The following is a 20,077-nucleotide window of genomic DNA, read 5'->3' as shown; positions in this document are numbered from 1 at the left end:
CTCCAATAAGTGTAATATGATAATCGACAAAGTTTTTCAATTAATATGTTCCGCCGAACCGGGTGCCACGGCGCAGGAGACACTGGCGTTTCCGCTGGTAGGTCGCGTCGTTCCCCTCGAAGGAGTGGGAAAGTCAATTCAATTGTCATAATTACTACCGCCATTCATAGAGCCTCGTTCGGTGGAAACTCCGTCTCCGAAATGGGTTTATTTTTTAGCACGCTCTGGCGCTAATGGAGGTGCCGAATGCGACGGTCGGCTTTTGTGCAAGTTCCATCGCAATCCGCAAGGGCGGAGCGGTTCCGGTTGCCCGGGCGGGGTCGCTCGAGGATGAAGAGAATTTGACAAATTATCAGTCCGAAAGAGGTGCCGATGGCGTGACAAGTGGCATTTTCCGGTCTGAACTTTGCCCACGTTACCGCTACAGGCTGGCAAACCCATTGAAACAGTAATTTAAAATTTTGAGTTACAATTTACACTCCTTTTCGAACCTGGTTTGCCGAGTGCCGAGCGTTTTCCTCGATGTGCTTCAGCTTTGGCGAGGATAAATTTCACACTCATTGAGGTGGAAAGCCGGTGGAAGGATTGGCCCGCAGAAAGGGTGCAGATTTGAGGGAAGATTTAAATCAAATTTATGTCGCTTTCGGGCGATCATTTTTCCGTCTATCGTAGCGTTGGCAGCCGAAATGAATTTAGATGGAGCGCGCAATGAGCAGAATGTTAAATCAATCGAAGCGGATACAGCTATAAGGAGATAGGCAGCTACAAGGAGACAGGTTGTCAACCGTACAAGTGGCTAAGAGTCTATGAATTGTGAGGAATTATCCACTAGCAGAACTTTTATATGTTCCTCAGAAAATCATTCGTAAAGGAGTTTAATTCGTTAAACATCATCTTTGCACACTCATGTAGGATAGGAATGATTGGAAATGGAATAAATTTTTATGATTTTTATTCATTATTTGTAGAATATTTATTGACTTCAACAGATCCTTGAACAATTGTCCTTATTTTTCTCCCATACATCAGATTATTCTGTCTTGACTTTCTTTGATTTGTGGATAGCTTCGATATAAACCTATCACATGTATGAATATTTGTTTCAATTTTCTACATGCGTAGAAAGGCTTTTTGGCTCTTTGAGCCAGAAAGGTGGCCGATCGCCGAGCTATGAGAAAACGATCTATCGTTAAAATGGGCGCGTATCTTTAACGGTAGTGTTTATTTGCGTTCGTGTTCGGCTCTCTAGAAGGCCTTTTACGTGGGCATGGCTTTGACTGCTTGGTCGTCCGGCTGAATTCGCTCTCCTGCCCGGTTCCCTTTGGATTGTCGCCGGAGGGCTATAAATTTTTAATTGCCACCATCTGTCATGGAAAAACGATCTTTCGGCGGTCCAAACCTGCTTCTTTTCCTCCTCTCAGTGGGCTGGATATTTGGATGTTCGGAGTTTGGTGATGTCTTTAATTTCGCTGCTCTTTCACCGGCACCGCGAGTCTCGCTCAGATTGGCAACCATTTGATCGACGCCGGCTCCTATTAGCGTTTCAAATCGAGCCGTCCTATGGGATCGCTATTTGATTTTGTCTCTTAATGTCAAATTTGTCTTATCTGAAACATAGGAAAGGTAACCGAACGGAACCGATTTCGGTTCCGATGACGAATGGCTCGCATCAAGCTTTTCTCATGAAATTTTCAGCACCCCTATCGCCGGATCGCTATCATGTTGCCCAAACCATGCAGGAAAGGACGCAACCTGCAGCCACCATACCTTTCGGTTGGGTGGGTTTTGAAGTGAACCGAAAATGTCAAAACGTTCGCCGGCGATTCGGCGTTGACAAAAAGGAACCGAAAACATCAGCCATCATAAACATTGGGACACGGTGTCTCATTAGTCTCACAATCACCGACAGGCCTGGCGGAGGATAGGGTATGTTTTTGTTACTGTTGAAGCCACCGATCGGCATTCCGGTGGCGTCGGTGCTATTAAAACGAAACAACATACCCAACGAGAACGGCTCGATGTGGCTCGGGCGGCATTAAAAGATCAAACCCGGTGCGAAGGAGGACAAAAAATTAATTCCACCCGCCAGTAATAAGCGCGTACCCAAACCCGCGGCCTGGACCTTCGGCGACAAGTGAATTGATCATTTTAATCCACTTAAAATTAAACATTCATTCACCGTCTTCGGGTGCCGACGCTCATGTCGCTTAAAAAGGGATTCCGGCCGACGCCGTTTTCCGACGTCCGATGATAAGTTCTGGGAGCCGGTAGGTGTTTAAGTGCTAGCTGGAAAAGCCATTTTATATTCAATATGATATTCCCCCGTCGTATCGGCATTCCCGAGAAGCGCCCGGGTCCGGGCGTTATCGATGGAAAGATGAAGAATTCAGGCCCTCTGATTTTATGTTCCCTCTCGTAAAACAAAACCCTGGCGAGCTCGCTAACGATGATCCGGTTCCATTCCCACCGACCGTAAGTTTACGGTTCCGAGGACCTCGCGTCCCACGGGGTTATGATTCCTTCCACCCGTCTTCAGCCATTTGTTATGATTTATAATTTTTAATTAATCAACAAAAATGATAACCGCAGACGGGGCTGAGAATCATCCCTGGCTGGACGATAAACGCGAGATGGGAGATTATTACGCTGATGATGAAGATGATGACGATGATGCTGATGGGCTGTGCTTGCGGGGGATCTCCAGCAGCGAGCTCTCAGGTGTCTGTCACTGGGCAACTTGAAGGCCCTGGGAACTTCTGTCATTTTTACGACCCTCCAACCGAGCCGGCCCACGGCCAGCCGGTATTTAGTGGTGGATTAGTCAACACATTCGATACACAAACGTTTCTATATTTGTAATCCCGCATCGTGAATCTGCTGGCGAATGATTTATGCCAATTAAACGCCCATTCTAGGCGCATAATTTGTTGTGGTGAGACTCGTATGCGTGTGCCGAACGAATAGAAGAAAAAAAAAAACAGACCATCCACGTTCGCGACAGCACAGCTCGGTCGAATGAGTTATGAAATGGAGACAAACAAATAAACGCAATTCGAGGAAGCATTCGAGCCATAGGAAAGTCATCACGACGAATCAACGGCACAATAAAACGTGTATTTTTAACGAGTGAAACACAGCTGATGAGCTGAAGGAGTTGTCGGAGAGCAATAAATAGTGACCCGGGGAGCGAAAGGGCCCCAGGCGCGGGAAATAGGCCACAGCCGTTGCTCCACTATCAGCAGGGAAGAGTGGCTCACGCAAGATGCTCCACTTGGCTGCGGAATGGGATATGATACTTTCGAGATGAGTAATTTGGCGTGTTTTTGTCGGGCAACACTCCGAAGCAGCCGACCACGGATTCCTGAGACGCTTACCAGACGTTGGACGGAAGGTTATTAAAAATAAACAAACCCCTCCCGGTGGCGAGACACCCGACTGCCGCCTGTTATGGCGCCCTCTCTCAGAAGCAGCTTAAGAAGGTCGACTCTGGCAGGTGCCGACAATCGGAGTCGGTGTGAGAGACGCACCAGGCAGGGCCCGCAAGTGTGTGATCCGTGGATTATGACGGGAGTAATAAGCCCCAACCCCCACCTCTTATGAGGATGTGGAGAATAATTAGTCGGGTAATTTAGCGAAAGGATGAGAATGCGCTGCGTCATCGTCTGGGGGCGGCCGCTAAGCGAGAATGGCCGTCTTCATTACCGCTGTCAGTGGCAGTGTTTACGGCCACGACCGGTCGGTTGCGATAAAGCACCACCTTTAAACCATTGACAGGTTGGAGATGTTCTTATCTTAAAATACGCACACACAGAGTATCGTACGGCACAGCCCGGTGCCGGGTGTCGTTAGCCTTGACATTCGTATTGATTTTTCGCCTCCCGGTGGCCCAAAACGGGTCGTTGGAATAGTTTCCGATGCGGGTCGAGTTCGTGGACCTAGGGGGAGAGAACATTCGCCGGCGAGGGAGCAGATGAAAGTGATATGACACTCCTGCACGACAATTAGGGTCAATACACCTCGGCTGATCTCCGGTCGAGCGTGAAATAATAGGGGAAAACGCACGGGAGCGAAGTCGAACAAGTGGCCGGACGATCCCGACAGTCGAGGCTGACCGTGTTCGGCATATCGAATTTCACCGGATTGCGCTTTTGAGCCGGGAAAGCCATCACCCTGGAAGCTGGACTTAGCGAAGCAGAGGTAAGGAAGACCGGCACCGGAGAGAAAAAACTGCCTTCGCGTTTGTATGTGTTCGATTCGCTACGACTCCTTCGGTCGGACAGAACACCCAACAAGGGCTGGCTACGTTAGCTGGCACAAGCCTAGTTCCTGACTGAAACAAGCATCCTTTAAAGGGGCACGCGAAGTAGACGTCGTTGTTGTTGCCGTCGTCCGAGGTGTAGAATTTCCCAGCCAACGACTACGACTAATTAAATTGGGATTAACTCCACACAAACGCACGCACGAACGCTCTGCTGCTGCGTCGCTATCTTGAACACGTGCTGGCCTCACCGAGACAAGGTCAATCGTGGACTTTCTTCGGTAGCCTTTTCCTAGGTGTGAAACCTATGTCTTGCGTTTGTTTGTTTACGTATTCGGCATCTTTCTGTGCTCCTTTAAGCTGAGACATTGTTTGGGGGGATAATTCAACTACTTATTATGACAGCTCTCGACGCGGAAGACGTTTACTATCTTCCAGCTCTTCCAGGACAGGTTTGTTCATTAATCCGATCCGAGTAGGTGCCTTGGAAAAACCCGCCGAAGGCACAATCGAACAAAGATCGTTATGGTTTGGGAGCCTTCACGAAGGCATAGTCGGTTACAAAAACATCATGGCGTTCGTTTCTCATCGGTGGAGTTTTCGCAAAATAATCAATTTAGCAGCTTTGCATATCGTTGCCCATTTGTTTTGGGAGATGGTACCGATTGAAATAATGATGCTTCCGAATCCGTATCAAGATTTCGTGCGATATTTTTCAGAAGAAAAAAAAGAAATCCGTAAACAAAAACAAGCTAAAGGGTGGTGGATCCATTTTCCACCCATCGCCACCGATTTTCTATCTCTCGCTCGCTCACGTATCACGTTCTCTTTCACGCATGCGACCGCCGCTTACTTTGATTTTCATTTCTTGCGCTCCAGTAGCTATTTCCATTCCGGAAAGGATTGCTGGCGCCTCCGTCTCCTCTTGAGTTTCCAGTTCGTAGTTTCGGTGTTTTCGTGCGGCGCGCTGAGAATAAAGAATTTTCCAGCCATGAAAAAAGTGGCAGTTTCGTCGCTGCCACCAGCCCACCGGCGCTGAGTTCCGAAAAGTCAGCACCAGCAAATTTTCCATCGTCTTTATCTGCTCCATCCATCGCGCACGTTTTCGTCGAACGCCATCGTTTTTCGTGCTGGGTTCGTTCCTCATTTCTCGTCTAGTATCCTTTCCACTGGATGTGTATGCCAGTGTGTGTGTGTGTGTTGCCTGTTTATGCAAAGTTTTAACCCCCCACCAAGATAGGGCGCCGTTGGAGAGATCGAAAGGGCGAGAGAACGATGCAGCTAGAGTCTTCTTGATCGTCTTCCTGCTCTTATGAATGATATGGAAATATCGCATTATTTCCATAAATTTAGAACAATGGCAAGAACGACGGCACAGCATAGGCCACTCTTGTCCGTCGGATGGTCGGACGGACGGGTAGATGGATGGATGAGACGGCACGGTTCGCTGAAGATTGGTTTTCTTTCTGTCGGTTCCTTTCTGCTCGACGCACACATCCACGCCAGAGCAGGAAGGGCCACCAAAGGAGGGTTTATGTGCTTCTTTTATATTTTCTGATTTTGATTGGCTAGGATAAGATTATCCATTTTTATGCATATGCGCAACATCAACATCAGCCCGGCACGGGCGAACTCGGGAAACTCTTCGGGGAGGGTGCCGGGAGGGTTGTGAGGGGAAAAGACATTTGCATGTTCGCGGAGAACCGGAACGGAAGCTCCCCCCCTCTGTCGGGGCACAGCCGGCCTAGGCAGGGGCACATACACAAAGGCAGACGGTGGCAAAAGAGCTGGAAAAAGGGAAAATATGGTTTAAACGAAATGCTAGATTTCATAAAATGGAAGTTATTTCCCAGCTCAGCACTGGTGGAGGCGGCTGATGCGAGGGGAAATGTGCTACGGTAGGCAAAAATAAAACTAGCTCGACGTAGCAGGACGCAGACGGAGTACGAAAGCGAGAGGGCTAGTGACTGAGCGAAACGGAATGAAAGATAAGAACGATACTGCTGGTATCGCTGAAATTTACCGCAGCGCTGGGGAAAGAGATGAACGTAATAAAAAGGATTTTGACTGGTGGGAGGGAAGCACCGGGTGGTCGGGAGGGCAAAAACGGAATAAATTGTATTATAAAATATTCCGCCCTTTTGCCAGTTCCGCGGGAGTGGCAACGGCATTGAGCGAGCGGGTTTCCGGCGCAGCGGCCAGAACACGGAACGATGTTTTGGTTTGGTTCTAGCAGCTGTATTTTTTTTTTGTTCTGTACGGTTGTCTTCGCCATTTTCATTTGAGTTTTTGAATTATACATATGAAAACGACGGCCCTGCTGGCCTAGGGCTCGTGAGCACAAGTGCACCGGACCCTGGGACTGAATCTTGCCGGTGAATTTCTTGCTTGGAGGTCCGTCGAATCGGCGCACGAAGGCTTATGATATACGGTCATTTATCATTCCACTGACGGGTGGATTGCGACCTCACCTGCAGAGTGCATGAATACTTAGCGACTGTTGAGACCTGCCGAGTTACTGTGGTTAGACTTCCAGGTTTGGGTCTCTAGTACGCCATAAGGAAGCCATGCCTATGTCTACGTTCTATGGGGAAAGCCTTTCTAACTGAGCAGCCCTGGCACTCTCCATTTCCATGAGGTGGGATTCGGAACGGAAACACCAGTCAAGACCCACAAAACGCAAAGTTGGTTGCATTGGGGGTGGCTAAGGCTCGGAAAAAAAACCCCGGACAGTAAAATGGAACCACTGGCCGCTTTTTAACGTACACTTTCCAGGCCCGGTCGTATTTATGTGAATAATTTATTACTTATAAGATAGAATATTGTAAAGATGGTTAAGCCGCGGAAAATTTCATGCCGACGCCATTTCCCACGGGTATGCTGAAACGGCCGCGGGGTCTTAAAGGGCAGGGCACTGTTTCGATGGAGGTATGAAAAAAAAAAAAAGAAAAGTGGTTGTGTATGCTCGCGATAGGAGGAGAAAATCATTCACGGAAACAGTTAATATTTCTTCCAGCATGGCACTCCTGGGGCGATGAATTTTAAAGCAGGAGCCAGCGCCATTGTTTGCATATTTGTTCGCTGCGCCATGAGAGCCGAGTTCGTCGGTTGGCTGGCTCCGAGGTGGTAGGAAATAATTCCAGTTTATTCATTTCATGGGGCCCCATGTCATGAAGCTCAGGGCAACGTAAACTCGAAAAATATTACCCTGCTTGCTGGGGGAATGCCGATGGTGCTTGAAAATGATCCACGGCGATAAGGGAATGATTTGCGAATCGAAGGGACTAGGACCCCAGTACGAGTAGGCCGAGCCGTTCGGGTTGAACTTTGATTTCGAAATGGGAAACATTGTAGCGTGAAAGTGGAAATGCAAGCCACTTGAGTGTGCGTTGAACATGTAACCTCACTTAGGGACTTCGCTCGCAACACATACGAGCGTTCAGGATGAGCGTAAATTGATCGAGTGGTATTGATAAACTTTTGAAACGGCTCATTGCAACACACGGGTTTAGTTTTTTATCCGTTTTCAGTAGCAAAAAATACAAAGCATTCCATTTTTTGCTGGTAGAAGATGGTTTTTCTTCATCAATATTACTCTTGCTGTCTCGGTTACATTAGTTTTTTTGAAGAGGTTGTCCTTAAGTAGCCTTGAATGATGACTGATTGTTATCTACATGCTCGGAATCAACCGAATGGGAGCTCGATATCGGCAAGACTCGCTATGACGCGCCCTAATCCATCAATCGAATGAAAGCACATCATCGTCCTCATGGCAGGGTGCAGCGTCGCAGACTATCATCAGTCATTTGCCACCTTTCACTGGTTTTCTGTACAAACTCCTCCAAATGGCTGGGCACTCCAGCCATTCTGGCAAAGAGCGATTCGGACCGATTTGGATAGCTAGATGCATTGTAAGATTTCGACTAGATGTCTGTTTTATCCATTTAACGCACAAAAGACCGCCACTTGAGGACACCAACCCTCGCTGTTGTGCCGCGGGAGGACATTACCGATGGGTTGGCCAACACAAATTCAATCAACGGTACCAAACATAATAAGTTGATAAGTTTATTATGCTTTCGCCAACCCCCGGGCCCTTTCGAAGCCAGTGCGAATGTTGCGTGACCAAGCGCCACCCTCTATTTTTTAAAGGCACCGGTATGGTTTCGCCCCTTCCGGAAGGGCGCTTTTTTCCGTGGGTGAATCAACCCTCCTCGCCGCGAGCGGTTTGTTTCTGGGTTGGTCCCGCTGAGCAAACATATTTTTCAGTTACGAAATATTGCGAGTGAAGAAGCACATTTCACACTCACGCGTAAAGGGACCGATTGGGGAGATTTCATCTGCTTCATCATCATCACCGTCATCATAATCGTCGCCGGTCTTTGGAAAGTCCTCGTTGTCGCCTGTCGCGATGCTTGGGAACCGATTATCATGGCGGGTAGCATTTTCCCTCCAAAATGGGAAACCCTTCGGAAGCGCCAATGCCAACGGCAACGGCGAGAGACAGCGAGAATAGTGAAGAGTGTAGTGTGAAAAGCCGATCCCATGCTGATTTCCAAACCGACCAATCGCCGTAGGGAGGATGAAAATTTAATCACATTTAAAGTGAACTCGAACCCAGGGAATACGGATGCGCAGGGAGATGCATTTAAGAGATTGTGTGGGAGAACGCCGTCGGAAACAGTTCGAGTAATTATAATGGGCTGTTAAAATACACCTAAGCTCACAGGGGGTGGAGTGTTTCTTATGCTTATGGATTTTTGTTTTGCCACTATGCCACTATGTGCACGTGACGTCCATCAAGTGCGTAATGCGCATCGCTAGGGACCACTTCCTGGCTTGACTGATCGTGATCGGTTGATCGCATTGTGTATTCCTGCCACGCGCGGCCATGAAGTGAGTCAAATGTGCGAAATGCAAACCGTTAGTGTGCAATTGCACGCGGAGGTAAGTAAGTAGAACAATAATATCGCACCACCGATATCTCTACGGTCGACGTCACCGGTGTATGCTTCTATGTATAACTTAAAATATGATGTTCCCCGTCCGCGAGTAATATGCATACACAGCTACGTGCTTAGCCTGTAAATGTGCTTGCGGTGGCGTTATCTGCCCCGGTGGTTTGAGCCCTGGTGGATCACTTTCACATGCACCGGATGGCAGTTAGCGCAACGAGAAGGTTTCGGCATCATGCAGGTCGCACACAAGCGGCCAAACATGGGGGCTTTCTCAAAGGCTATCAGGATTCAAACGATTGTATTATAATGCCAAATTCTTCCCATTGTTAGGTGGTGTCGGGGCGTTGTTTATGAATGTACAGCCCATAAAACAACCCCCGTTAAATTTAAACACTTAAATTGGACCACTCCGCAAACATCATTACACGCCCGGCAATGGCAGCGTCATGCGCGGTTCATTCGCTTTCCACCAACGTCCACGACATGGCACGTCAAGCTGTCTAATGGTTGGCGAAAATGTTGACGGAAATCAGCAACCTGCAGCTTGCTTATCGGCGAGCTAGTGACAGCAAAAGGGCTCGAGGCCTTTCTCCAGCGGACAAGAGGGTGCGATTTGGTATTTGCAACGCGTCCCTGCCGTGTGCACAATAATCTTATGTATTTATATCAATTGCGATTTGCGCAGGGAATCGATAATTTACGAGTCATCGCTTCGCGAATCCGGCCCCCGACGGGCGTGCCTAGTGCCGGGACCGATATGCAAAACCGCAGCAACATTAATCTCCCCCGGGAGACGGCGGAAAAATTGCGTCCAGCGCATGATGGACACTGGACACATCGGCACACCGGTTTTAGATGTTTTGATTTATCGCTCTCTGTTGCGCAAGCCCATCACGTAGCTGTCGGAATTATTGAGGAATGGTCCCCGGGTAGGACCCTGGCAATGGCATGTTTTCTCTAGCTCCGGTTGCAATTGGCGCTGGTGGCTTGGGAGAGTTCGCAAAAAGTGGGTTGTCAATCGCTAGCCTTTTCGCCATTCCGAACCGGACCGGTGTGGTCAAGGTGAATAAATTTCGCATAGAAGCGTGCTAACGGGCCTTCATAAGCAGTGAGCGTAGAACGGGCGCAACATCGAATGGTGTCGCTCAAGACGTTTGGGCGTACTGGAACTGCATACGGGAGCGCAAAGTAGCAGTAGAGATAAAAGTAGGTTCACGCGATCGGCGTCTAGAATGGTGAATGAGATCACATTCCTTTGGTGTGGCCGAAAAAACGGGCATCAGAATTGGCCCTGGGATGCCGATCGTACGCACGCGCTCCCATACGCCACGACCGCGGTCCGTGTCGGCTGGAGTGGTCTCTGATGTGTCACTGTGAAAGCTATAATTCTTCAAACTTTAAGGCCTATAAATCCGGTCGAAATTCCAACCCAACCCGACCGGAGGGGTTCCGCAGCAATTTAGCGACAGTTTCGGCCACCTTGTAACGCGATATGCCACGCACGCAGCGCACACGAAGCGTAATGTGCGTTCTTCACCCCATTCGGGTAAGTTGCCCCTAGAGCGCTCGGGGCACGCGGTGGAAAATTAACATTTTTCAATCACAAGCGCCCTCGTGTGTCCGCCTAAGTGTGCCACAATACGATACCATTGAGGCAGCACCAATGACCCGACCCGACGGGGTGTTGATGATTAATGATTTTCCAGCCCAAAGCCGGCTGAGCGAGGGACGCTAATAATCGATAATGTGCACTCTTTACGGAGCACTGGAAGGGCACTGTAAGCAAAAATATCTCACTTTGCCGGGAAGACGATGAAAAATGACCCTGGTGCGTGCTCCGCAATGCGCTTCGGTGCATGTGCACTGGCGGAAGGATGCGCATTTCTAAGGCCTCCGGCAGCCAGACTCTAGGAGCAGAACTCGAGCAGCCGAAAGATACAAAGAGACGCTGCAGCGACAACAATCAACAAATCAAGCTGGTCGGTTGATGAACCAATGTCTGGTCGCATTGGAACGAGTCCGGATCCGAGTCCGGATTGTGAGTGCGTGCGATTGTGTATGGATGGTGGAAATTTATTGTCATATCACAATAAATCACCGGCAGACCGATGGAAGGTATTTTTCGCTTTTCCGGAAGGCGAAGCAAATGCGCCACCGAGGATGGATGGAAAAACGGAAAAATGGAAACGGGCCGCACTCTCGGCTCGTGTCGTTTTCCTCGTCGTTGTAGCACCTTGAGTGCGAAGAGTCTCAACCCGCTCAACCCCAACAAAGGGATTCATCATTCTAAATCTGGCCCATTACCCCGATTGTTCGTCTCGAATGCCTATCGCTTCCCTTTTCGGAAAAGTCGTCTGGAATTTGGGAGCCCCTGCACGCCGGCATCCTCTCGCTACTACTTGCGGTTGTCGTCGACGTCGTCGTCGTCGTAGTCGTCGGATGGCTCCTAGATGTGTATCGTTGTGGCCTGTTCGGGTGCTTCTCGAAGTATTTCACACCATTTAGCTGGCAGCGGGTCGGTCGAGCGACCGGTTTCAAATTGGCCGTTGTGAGATTTGTTCGGCTCGATTTTATGCCACCGAGGGAAGCCCGCACAAGGGATCCAAAATAAGAACCGAATACACAGCACGGGGACGTGCGTCTGTAAAGGCGTTTAGTCCGGCTGTGTTTGGGCACAATGCCTGTCTAAGGCCTGCGCGTTGACTGGTGTATGATGTCGAGCATGATGTTGGTTCATTTTTTCGCCTCTACTCGATCCCCAAACAGCGTGTCGTGAATGCGTGGCCTGCTGTGCAAGAAATTATTCATTTCGAATGCCCTGAACAGCCCGAATTCGCTCAAATGCAGCCGCTTGTCCGTCGCCTGCTAATTGTGATCATTTATTGCACCTCCTAATGTCGCAATTTTCTCGCTTTTGCACTTCCAACGCGACAATGCGTGCCCTCGCCGGTCGGTTGCGATTGGGATCGCGCGCAAAGTAATAATCCCGCCCCGGATGAATCACATCACCAGCCGCTGGGACGCATCTTTTTGATCGGTGTCACGCGTGCGTGCATTTCTGGGTGGTGCAACGACAGTTTGTCTAGCAAATAGGCCGCACAGTGCAGCTATGCGGTGCAATAATAAACGCCACTAGCACGGTCGTAGACTCGCGCATATCGTACGGCGTGCCGATGGTCCCCGGTTATGGGAAATTATGGACCTCGTCGTCGTCGTCGTTTTCGTCATCAACGCCAAATGGACCCGGCTGGCACGGGTGTGTTCCATACGCCCGTGGGAAAGTATTTACGCCACGCCAAGGAAGGTCGTCTGAGCCGCTTTGCTTCGACGTGTAGCGCTTAATCCACGACTACGAGCGCTACGTCTTTGAACAAGTGGGCAATATGACGAATGCACATCGCGGATGCAACTGCACTCGTCGTCGTCGTCGTGGTTGCGAACAAAACGAATCATTGAATATCGTCGTCGAGGTGCACCGGAGGGCTGTTCCGCCTGTCTGAGGCTGCACAATGCGACACGACTTCGCATCGCCAAACGGGACACACGTGAGGATCAAAGATTGTGCGCGTGGGCATGCGGGGATCGACGGACCATCTGGACGGAAATGGAAAATTCAAATGGAGCCGTTAGTCGTTGGGGACGTCGAGGGTCTCGTCGGTGGTGATGGGTGCTTGGGTGCTTTTATTTAGCACAACGACCAACCTGCCAGACGGCGGTCGGCGACACGCGGTGCATATGATTGCATCTGTGGTCCAGCGAGGTTTCTGGGAAGTGGACCGATTCCATAATTTGCCAACACGAACACTTTCGTTTTGATCGAGCACTGGAAGGGCGTGCGAGGAGCCAAAGAAAGTTGTTCTTTTGTAAACTACCGATTACAGGGCATCTCAAGCGCACTTCTGGGCTGTCTCATTAGGAAAGCCGCCATCGAGAGGCCACGCAGACGGTTGGACTGTTGAATTGTTCTCTCGTCACGTTTTGCTCCACGTCAAACGACGCGCGTACGCATGCATCATCGTGCTGGTAGGGCGGTATATCATGACTTCAAATGGGCACGCACGTTATGTCGCGGTGTCGTTTTAAAATTAGACGACGCAGACGGAATGTCGGAACGGTGGGCTTTGCGTCCCTTCGTGCTCTTTGAAGCCGCGATCGAACGCGATCGACAAGCCACACAAAACAGCGGTTTATGACTCGCCGGGTGTCACCTTTGAACTTCGACGCGATCCACATTTGACTGGGACACGATCTGGGAAAGGGCTAGAACGCTCCAGAGACGTGAACTGAATGCGGAACGCGAGCCGCAAAGGTCGTGCGCCCTAAGCTGCTTCTTGCCCTTATGACGTGGGTATGCTAATTTCTATGCGTATCCTTTCGCTTCCGTTCGGTTCCTCTGCAACGGAATGGATTGTTGCTTCCGGGTATCTCCACGCGAGGCGCGATCATTGCTCAGTGGGGTCATAAAAGGCGACGGCACATTTATAATACCGCTGGGAGCCGCTGTCTCGTTCGATTCAGCCGGCCGAACAGGACTCCTGTCCCTTCGAGCACCTGATTGAGAATTCAGCGCAGCAACGTGAGGGTGTACCCATCCTGTTTGAAAGCGTACTATGAAAAACACACGCAAGGCTCGACAGGCCAGCCGGCGCTCGGTTGCCCGGAGGCGAAAGGATTATGAGCCCTTTTTTGTTTGCGTTGGCGGGTGAGCTTAAGAAGAAATTATCACTCGGCTTGCTTCCTGCGGTCGGTCGTTTATTTTCACGTTTTCACGTTCAATTTTTCACGGCCTTCGATAGCGCCCGTTGCGCCTTCGAGCGAACGTATTTTGTTTATGGGGAGCCCGTGCAGGAGGGCTGGCCTTATCGGTTCTCTATCGCGCCCGAAGGGCACGGCATCCATTTGCACCTTTTGCTAGGGGTCAACCGGCAATAAGTTTGGCTTCGGTTCGGTCCAGCTAGCGAGGGGCGAAAAGGGTCATTTTTATCGAATGTTTAAGCATTAATTCCGTTTCCCTTTCAGGCATAATTGTGCGGCCCTATCGCACGGGCTAAAGGTGCAGATCGGACTGACCGATCGAGCGAGGGTGGGTTCGTACGTCGTTCGAAGATAAGGTTTTATTTTTATGAATTTTAACGGCCCTCTTCGCGCACGCCCATGGAATCCATGGTTGTCGTGTGGCCTTTTATTTTCGAACTAAGTCGTGCCGGTGTGTGCGAGGCTTCTGCTTGTCTGCGTGCGTGCGTTTTTCACAACTTTTCTAAGGATTCTGATTAATGTGTAACCAAGCGACCGGGAGTACTCCCGAGACGGGCACTTCGAATGCAAAACAACGCATCGATCAGCGATCACTGCGCGATCACCGAAGGCGACTCCTGTTACGTGCGCCAGCACGCGTCAACGACCGACCGGGAATGCATAAGAAAAAGTATCCACGCGATCAATTAAGCACCCTACGGCCGTACCGGGACGGTCGGGAGCACACTGTTTCTATAATTATCAGTAAACCGGCATCATCCCAGGCGTCGCGCCGTGATCCGAACCCGGTAGCGTGATGACGGGGCGGAAGAGAAAAAAGAAACGAAACTGGGGATGCGGTTACGGGAGGGATCCTATTTACATCGAATTGAAAAATATCAAAAACCGATCAACATTCCCTGGTGCGTTATTTTTATCCGACGCTGCACCAAGGATGCACCACCGCGGGTTCGATGCGGACACGAGTGCATTTAATTTGTCATTCGATCGTATTGCCTGCGTGCCCAGGAGGAAGGAGCTGCCAGGAGATGGCTGGGGGAAGTGCAGGCAACAAAAAAGATCTCGAGGGTTCGGGCCAGGGAATGCAGCTGGCGGGAAATATGCGTTTAAGCGTATCTCGCGCGCTGCTGGTTGCGTTGGTTGTCTAAATTTCTTTATTTGCCTCCGTTCGCGGTTCGTCGGCTCGACGCCAGAGCCTTTTTTTATTGCACTCGTGGTGCATATTCCGATAGCGCACGTCCGACGAGTCCCGGGGGATGAGCCTGGTAGAAGGATGAAGGGCGGTGGTACAACAGCAACATTATTTCGTGATCAATCGAATGTATCTCATTGTCGCCAGCGTTGTTCGGAAGCCAAGATGTTTTTCAACAAGTACAGGGCTGCACGAGAAGGATGCAATTAATGGCTGCAGATTCGCTCAATCCTTTTCCACTTCGGAGCTCCATAACAGTGACTGGCGAGGAGTACAATCACGATATCCATTCCAGCACAGGTGATCATATGCGGTTATGCGAATCGAGCGGTTAATTTTAATTTATTTACTCGCTATTTCGGCGAAGCTGCTTCAAGCCAGTTACAAGTCATTAGAGGTGTGCATGAAACACGAGCTCAATCAATAAAGCACTACCACGTTTTGGGCAAGCAAAGTGATTGTTTTTAGTTCGCCTGTGTTCCCATCGATTCGTAAGGGTAGCTTTTTTTTTTGGAGGAAGAAAAGTAATAAGTACACTTGGTCAGCCCGTGCCTGTGTTTATGTACTCCAGCTTCGTAAACCGCGAACAGAAGCGCGGTCTGAAATCATAAGAACTACCTCGCGCCACTCCACGCCCTGAGTCGGTGTAAATGAAAGATATTTTTTTTACGAGAATCTGCTCCCAAAATTGCTCCCCACGTACGTGGTTGGGCCGCTCGAAGGGAAAGGTTCTCACCACACACGCATACTCTCGAACGGGCGCGTTTGAAGTTGCTTTTTGAAGTCCTCGCGGGACGCATAAAACAGCCACTATGAATATCGCGTTTTAATTTTGTTTTTACGACCCCACGCGACGGTGGTGCTGGGTGGGAAACGTAGTCGTCGCCATCGACTCCCTAGCCGTGGTTCGGTCTGGCACAGTCCTCAACCAGGTCTGGTCGCCGTCTGCATGGCTTGGCGCGACTAACAGAGATATCAATTTAATTAATCATAATTTTGAACGCATTTCGTGGCGGAGTTTCCAACAAAAGAGTTGTTTTATTTCGACCTGCTTTACAAGAGGGTCGCGAGTCAGGATCACCTGTCCTTCCCGGTGATGGTGTAATCGCATGGCGAGGGGACACACACGGATCGGTCGTAAAGGAGCAGAGCAGAGAAAAAAGGGCTTTGAGGGTGCGCTGACATTTTCCAGTGATAAATTTGAGGGTGTTAAATATTAATAATTACCGCTCGAAGGTGCAACGGGTGCATCGGCACGGTGCATTTGTTTGCCCGTTGTGGCATTTGTTTGGCCGTAGGCGTCATAAAAGTTTTGTTATGGTAATTTCCCGCAGTGGATGCGCCAGTGTGTCGGTTTTTGTGTTGTACCTTTTCAAATAAAGCATGATTAAATGGTGTTTATTTTTCACCGGCACGCTTGGGGTTTCGTTAAACTACTTTAGGGGAGCTAAAAGGGCTTTTGTTTGGTTGGTGTGGAAACCAATCTAATAAGGTATGCGATAGTAGTAAAAGTATAGAAGAATTTCTTTACCAGCGACAATTAACAGCTGACGTAATAAAGACCAAATTCGAAAGCAAACTACTCTTGTGATTTTATTGCAGTATCGATACATTTTTAGAGCCTTAAACGGCAACAGCCGCTTGCTTTCTGCTTGTCAATTTTCCGTGACATTGTTTCGAGGCGATTTAACGTGTCTGGCCCATAAATCTGAGGATCAACGGTGGGATTAGCAAACATACGACCATGTGCCCTGTAATCCTTACGGGTCAGCTGCACCCAGCTTGAGCCTGGCATGATCGTACAATGGCAGCCGAGGGATCTTGTGACATATTTTCCTTTGTGCGATGGTGGTCAGTAGCAAATTCGGGTATGATCTGCATACTGCTTCCGGCGAAAGCAGGCATTCTTGGGACGGTATGTCTAATCGGCTCAGCTCAGCGGCACATTGTGTGTCGTTAATTAGCAGAAATATTGTCGTACTTATAATATTTATGAAACCGATCGCTTTTAATCTCTTTCTGCTGCTTTCCATGGTCAGCTTTGGGCAGCACAATCCAGCTGAACTTACAACCACTGAATAAACCCTCGAGCGAACGATCGCTTCTTTTCGCCCTTGTATACATTGCAGAAATATGTCACGAGTGCTTTCACGATCGCGTCCCATTGGCCTCAGGGTAGACGGAATAAGAGACGTCTCCGTTTCTTGGCCATGCAAAATCCTTTCCAGGATTAAGCAATTATCATCAGTCGGTTATTATTTGCTTTCCATTTGTAACAGCCATCGTCGGTTCGTCGAGTTGCCTGGGGGACAAACTTTGGTTGCTTTCATTATGCCGCTCGAAAATGGAAAAATAATATACTTTCCCAAGGATTACACCTATTAATTCAAGCAACACACAAACACAACCGACGCCCATCGCCAAAGGGACGAAGCGCTTCTCGAGCCCGTCCCTACGGGATCGCGACGCTTCGGGGGGAGAAAAAATAGAGCTCAGATGAAGGCGATGATGGCATTAAAAAATGTCGTCTCCTTTTAAACAAACAATTCCAGTTTTGGTTCGCTCCCCTGGCAGGCGTTCTGCGTCGCTGTTCCTTGCTTTCGCCGCACGGCACGTTCCGCTTGATTGAGGTCTCGTTCGTGAGCAATTGCGAGGTGCTGCCTCAAGCGAAACCATCCTGCGAGAAGGGGCCCTAGACGCAATTTTACCTTCTGCTCGGCACGATGATGACATATGCCGAGTGCCGTCCAGTCCTTTTCACTCCCCGTCCCTAGGCCCAAGTCGTTCAATTAACGTGCCCGTTACGTCTGCAAGGGAAGAAAAATGAACCGGAAGATTGTCTCCTTGCGGTGGTGTTCCTTCGCATCTCCCTCCGGGGTGACATAATTTCGCCCTGTATCGTCCCTTCCGGGGTGGCTTTACCGGCGGAGGGGATTAATTTGGGTTTTGTTCTTGCATTGATTGTTCGAATGGAAGGTCGACGGGAGACGCATTTAACCTGGCCCCGAGGCTGAGGTTTACCGATCACCCGAAAGTTACTGAGCCGCATCGCGACCGTTCGATAGAGTATGGCTTTTCCCGTATGCTCCTAGAGAGATGTGACCAAACGTAGCGTAGCGCCGCGATATGTAACTGGCGTATCGATCTCATCGGATCTTTTCCCTCAACGCCGACATCAAAGTCCTGAAGTCCGGGCATATCCTGTCGGGAAGCTGCACGGTAAACATTAAAATAAATTTAGGAAATAATCTGTCGACGACACTTCCGCTGTCTTTTCAGTGGGAAGCAACGGCATAAGGGTAGGTTTAACGACAGACCCCCGACGTATTCTGCACGGCTCGCCCGGGAGTGAGAAAAGGTTTGCGAAGAAACTTTCCCCCGAAAAGCACCTGAAGGTACGGGTTTTGGCAGCTCGATTACGCGCATCATTTAACGGGACGCTGGGGAAAACCGTTTTTGCCACCGACGGCCAGATGATTATCCTTGCGGAGGTGGCAGTTTTCAAAACCGAAACCGAAGCCTTTCTAACTTCCGGGATCATTCATGTCCGGCCACCCGTCGAATCGTTTTGCGAAACAGTGAAGTGGTGTCTACTCGAGCTCACGAAGGACTGGAGGACGAAAGGCAACCAGAAAGAATTCTCCACCAACTCGAAGGTCCTCTTGAAATGGGGCGGTTTTTCCAAGAAATCCTCGCTCGCCTGAGGAGCCCCACAGTGTAGGAATTTAGACCGTGAACGAACAAAATCGAAAGTCTTCCATCGTTACGGTATAATGTTTGGATCGAGCATTGCGAATGATCAGAATTCTCCATAAATCATTTCCAATTAATTTGTCCCCACCGACGACCATCTCCAACTCCGGACGGCGCCCAAAACCCACAAAGGGCGGAAGCCGATGGAGAAATTTTATTGAATGATTATCCCATCAAATGGCGCTTCCATATATTTCCTTTTCCAATCGAAGCGCTCTGTGCTGGTGAAGTGCTTTTTGTTTGACGAACCATCAGGTGCCTGATTGATTGGGTATTCATTGAAAACATCCAAGGAATTCATATGCCGCCAGGCTGGTCGCGGTGGGCTGCCCGGGAGTCGCAACAAAAACTCAACTGCAAAATGTGGTTCTGATTTTTGTGCCGCTCCGTTTTGAGATGCGAAGCATTCCGGCCCATTTCAAGGAAGAGACCTGCGATGCCACCGCTGGTTGATGGATGATGATCGTTTGATTTGTTAGCGAAATTTTCGCAGCACTAAAAACCATCCGCAAACCCACCGCTCATTCCAATCGAGCATTTTTGAGCATTTTCAGACCCACTGCCATACGTCATAATTGACGAATATGATGGACGCACTACTGAGGCGGTCCTAGCCGCTTCTAACATCCCGAATGCGAGCTTCATCGTTCAGTTCCAGGAAATTCGTGTCTTCAGGACCAATGTTCACGAGATGTCCAGACCATCCCGGGGTCTGATTGATTGGAGACGAATCGGGCGACAGGCGACATCCTACGGCGGCGCCACCGGCGGACAGCGCAGCAGTTCAGGTAGCTCGAGGGAAAAATATGACATCACAGCATGACACGCGGCATGATCGCGGACTCGCTCTAGACGCGTCCTGATCGCCGGCACGACCCGCTGGCTTCTAGCCCGCGCTTCCATTGATTATTATGGGAATGACAATCAAAATGCTTATGGTTTTTGCTGCCAAAGGAATCCGCGGGATCATACTACGAGTCGGCGACCTACAACGACTTCCAATCGATCCAGCACGATAACGTCATGGTCGGTCGTGCGGAGGATCCGGTGAGTTGTCAATCGCGAGTCGTCCAGCGAACGGGCCACCAGCCGAGTGGCGATGGGCGGTATGAAAAATGTTTCCATCATCCTTTGGCCGTTTGTCGTGCGATTCGCTGAGTC

The sequence above is a fragment of the Anopheles nili genome, chromosome 3, assembly GCF_943737925.1.
Source record: "Anopheles nili chromosome 3, idAnoNiliSN_F5_01, whole genome shotgun sequence".
In the NCBI taxonomy this organism is placed as follows: domain Eukaryota; kingdom Metazoa; phylum Arthropoda; class Insecta; order Diptera; family Culicidae; genus Anopheles; species Anopheles nili.
The sequence above is the reverse complement of the archived record's forward strand: the minus strand, read 5'-3'. Positions refer to the sequence as shown.